This window comes from Lycorma delicatula, chromosome 6 (assembly GCF_047948215.1).
Source record: "Lycorma delicatula isolate Av1 chromosome 6, ASM4794821v1, whole genome shotgun sequence".
In the NCBI taxonomy this organism is placed as follows: Eukaryota; Metazoa; Arthropoda; class Insecta; order Hemiptera; family Fulgoridae; genus Lycorma; species Lycorma delicatula.
Window position 1 is genome coordinate 116,656,341 of NC_134460.1, and position 5,075 is coordinate 116,661,415.

Below are 5,075 nucleotides of genomic sequence, written 5' to 3' on the forward strand. Positions count from 1 at the left end.
TCATGCATCTCGCTGCTGTGTCTCTGAATCTTTAACATCTGAAGCACCGCAATGGTGTTGAGATGAACGGGCGCTCATTTAGCCTATGAAATCCAACCTTTATTTTCTCTGGACATATATGTTCATTAAACGTTAGTACATGCGACACAGAGGGTAAGATTTCTTCGTTTCATCAAGTGTTGAACCGTCGACATGCAATAAACTCCATGTCCATAAAGGTCATCAATAATTTCATCTTCGGTGCAATTAAGAAAATCTCTGAACACAACTACTTTTTTAGAGGTATTTAGTGTACCGTGTGCACAACCTCGACATCAATAAGTCCAATCTTCTTAGCCTTTATTAATCATGACGATTGTATGTCATTATCAGTCTCAACAAATAATTCTGTCGCAGTCTTCCTTGTGCCTTTAACCGGTCCTCCAGCTGCTTCTGTGATGCCTTGAGCTATCATGAAGAGGCTGATCTTGGAAAAATCACCTTCCTTTTCCTTGATAATTAGAAATTTTAGAATAGATCCTCTACTCTTAAGTCAAAACTTCATTCGATCTCTCTTTTCTACAACTATCAACGCTTCTTTGTTACTAAGCTCAACAGTCTTCCTCCTCTTCACTTCCAAAGAAAGAGGTTCTCTAGGACAAGGGTTTTTACGTGAACCCTATACCACAGAAGTTATGGAAATCTTTGTTTCTGTAAGCCTATATTTACGCCAGTCATGATGTCACAAGGTCCAGGCGGAGAGTGGACCTGATAGCTACATATTCATAAAAAAATTCTTAAGTTTTATTGAATAACTGTAAGAAAAAAAGCAATTAATTGTAAATTTCATAATTAGGACAGTGTGGTGGATCACTTACTCAAATTATATTACTGACCTCTCACTGATGACATGAACCACAGCAAAATTTTCATAATATACAGACCCTTACAGGTCATTACTATTTTTAGTTGGTCCTTTACTTTTCAAAATTTTAAAAGTTTGAAAAGTTTCAAAAGTCCTTTTCTCTTTGCTTTAAATTTAAAATCGATGTAAATTTTAGTTAGGTTTTTACTCCTAATGATTTTAAAATTTAATATTTTCACTGCTTAATTTTTTTTTAATTATTTGGTCAATTAAAGATAAACAACAATATTCAAAAACCATACACAACATCACCTGTACAACCAGTTACATGAGTAACATTAAATAAAAAAGATATAATTAATAACATAAGTAAAAAAAAAAATTGAAATGCTTAAAGTTAATACTTTACTATTCTTTCATTGAGTTCTTGAAAGAACATTACTCTAAAATCATTCCATACAAACAAAACTGTACATAATTTTGGGCCCAATATGTTTTGTATATTGATGAAATGAATGTCAGAGTAAATGAATTTTTTTTCTATTTTAAAATAGTATTATAATCTCTATGGTCATTAACCACTAAAACATGCCAACTGAGTTCTGTGAACTATATTCAAATTCTGTTAAATTAAATAGTCAGTGGCAAGTAATTATGAATTTGACCATTGGTATTTCATTACCTCAGTTGAAGGAGTAGAATCCTTCAACTTTCAGGATTCTACTCCTTGAGATTTCAATGTTTGCAAACCATTATAGTGTTCAAATAAAAAGTATGAGAAATTTGCCAAATTTTTATATAACATTGATCAAGACTTTGAATATCATTATAGAAACATATTTTTCTTGATTTTTAATTTGTGACATTGCAGCATTACTACTGTTACATTTGCTGAATACTGTTGCACAGATTATAAGGGAAAGTATTGGGATAAGTAAAAATATGGAGTGATTTTATTGTATTTCTTTGCATTCTGAGAATGCAAAATTATAAGAAATATTTGGGTTTAATTCTATATGTATCAAGCATATATAAGCAAGCATTTGATAGTTTCTCTTTAACATGCATAGAATTAATTAAATTTAGTCAGAAATATTTTTTGACCACATTGCTATATATTATTTTATAAAAAGACATTCTGTAAAAGGTTACATTTTACCATCTTCTGAATCATTTTCACAATTTATAATTTCCATCAAATATTGTAATTCATTAATTATATTGCCTTCACAAAATTTGTAACCAGGTATTAACTTTATGTATAAAACATGTAATTTTTATTAACACCTTGTATTCCACCTTCATCTTTGTATTAACACTTTAATTTAAAAAAAAATTATATCTTTCAAACACATTTACAGCCACTTGGTTCTAGTATGTTTTTTCTTTCTATATCATTAAGAATTCAATAATTAATTTTCTATAACCTTTCTATTTGTTTAACTTAAAATGGAAGGAATCCATGCTACATTGTTTAAGATCTAATGCAAAGAATTAAATAACTGCAAAACTCTGATCCTTATTGATAAATTATTATTTTATTGATTAATTTGCTATAAGAAACTATATTACAATAGTGATTACAAAATAAAATTTTTTTTATTGTAGTCAGCCCCATTAATGTTTTTATATTGTTAAAACATTCATATCTCTTAGATGTTATAAATCTATCTGGACACTTCATGATAGTAAATGCTATATAATCAGTTACCAGATTATACAAATAAATCATATACTCTCATATGACTGCAGCTAACTGAAAAAATAAGTCAAAATGTTTTGTTTATTTTATAATGAATCTTTTATTTATAAAATAGAATCTTATACTACTTTAATTTTATATTTTATTATCATCCACTTAAAGATCAACCTCCCAATACCAGATCTCTCTAACTCTGGCAAGTAAGATCTGAATTTTAAAACTGAATAAAATTAATTGAACAAGCATTACTTACTGAAATTTAGTTATATTTCTCTTCTAATGTCACCAGTTTGATTTTTGTAATTACTTCCCACAAATATATGAATCTATATAATTTATGTTTATCTATATCTGATTTCTGAATGGCAGATAATACCTCAAATTTATATATTTTTCAGTAAAGACTTTTTTGTTTTGTTTCAAAACCTATTTAGTTTTGAAGAATATAAACTGATATATATATATATTTTATATATTGCAATAGTAATTTTGTATTCCTTATGTGGCTTGTTAAAACAGAAAGTGTTACAAATTAACCAAGTTTAGATGTATTCCAAATTAAAATTTATTTTGGATTAAGTATTACTTTTGTCAATATACAAAGAAATTTTCTGAGAAGTGAAATAGCATCAACATACTGGATTTTCACTCAAAAAGAACCCTCATTTTATTTTTAATTATTTTAGAATTTTATTGATCAATATACAACAAAGCGGAAAACTGGAATATTAAAGTAAATATTAAAGATAATCAACCATATAATTCAATTGGTTCCAGATAACTTACTTATTCTTAGAGAATAATCATCACAGTCTGGTTGAATTGATCTACCAAAAGGGTAAAAATTAGCTAGCATGTTCTGTAGGATGGAATTCACTGTACCAGTTGCTGTATGGATTACATCAACAAATTCTGCATTATTGTTAAATAACACTTCAGCAAAATCAGTTAATTATTCTGGTTCTGCAGCATTAAGACCTATTTTAGAATGAATACAATGTTAAAATATGTTAATTTCTAATAAGATAAGGATAGAAAACTTAAAGATTAGGTTTTAGGAAAAAATATAAAATAACTGATTAAAATACATGAATAATAAAGGAATGAATACAAAAAAAAAACTCTGCTTTAGAAGACTTGGTAGTTTTTTGGTTTTTTTATTATTCCTTGGATTGTTTACGACTGTGTTTCTAATACCCCAAAAAAATTAAAAACTCAAAATTTATTCAGATAATTAATATATTTGTTCATCAGTATATGAAAAGAAAAATAAGTTTCATACATTATTTAAAAGATATTTTTTTTGTGGGCAAAGGATGCTTTGACGTTGTTAGCGCCCGGAATAAAATTTTATAAAATAAAAAACAAAAATAAATAGTTAAAAAGACTAGAACTACCTTAAAAACTAAAAAAAAAAAATAAACAAAAACTTACAACTAATATCACAGCTAAAATCTCTTTTTAAAAAAACGAAAAATGTCACAGCCGTAAAACTAAAATTTAAAATAAGTGTAAAACTACAAAAATAAAATTTAACAAAAATAAAAAGAATATTTAAAGTTCAAAAGGGATGTAAAGGACCCCAACTAGGATAACGGGAAAACAAAAAAATTAACATAAGCTAAGCCTAGGATAAAAACAAAAAGATTAAAAAGCTAACACAACTATTAACACAAATAAAATATCACTAAAAAACTAATATCATTAAAAAATTAAATATAATTATTATCACAGTTAAAAAGTTTTAAATTGAATAAAAAAAACAATATATATATATGTATATATATAAAAATATATATATGTATATATATATATATATATATATATAAATATATATATATATATATATAAACTACTATATGTTCATTAAACGTTAGTACATGCGACACAGAGGGTAAGATTTCTTCGTTTCATCAAGTGAACTTAATTCTCATTTCTGAACTTAATTTTTGATACCCTTGTAAATTATTTCTTTCCCTGTGTCTTGAATTCTCTTAAACAACCAGTGTTACTTTTTAAGATTTCTCAGTTTCACTAACATAAGATTTGAGGGAACTTTTTTTCTATTGTCGTGTTGTCTTTATCTAAGTTATTTCCGATCAGATTTGTTTTACTTCTTATCAGTTGTTAAATTACATAAATTTTTCTTAGTTTCATGAAAAAAAAAAAATGATCTATCATAAAGGATTTTTCATTTACATTGTGTAAATTTTCATTTAACATTAAGTGTAAATATTTATACATAAAAATGTCTAAAAGAAGATTAGATATATTATCATGAATTACATATCAAGCTCTTTAAATGATTTTAAGTAAACTCATGTTCATATAACAAATATGTAAATTTGTTATTTATCAATCATCATTTTAATAATATTTTTTTTTAAAGTTAAGTTATATTTTTTTGAGATAAATTTTGAAGATAAGAATTTTAACAGCTTTAATTGATATAAAATTGAAAAATGATGTTTGCAACCACTCGATATATATATATATAAACTGCAACATTTCTTTGTTTTCATATTTTAC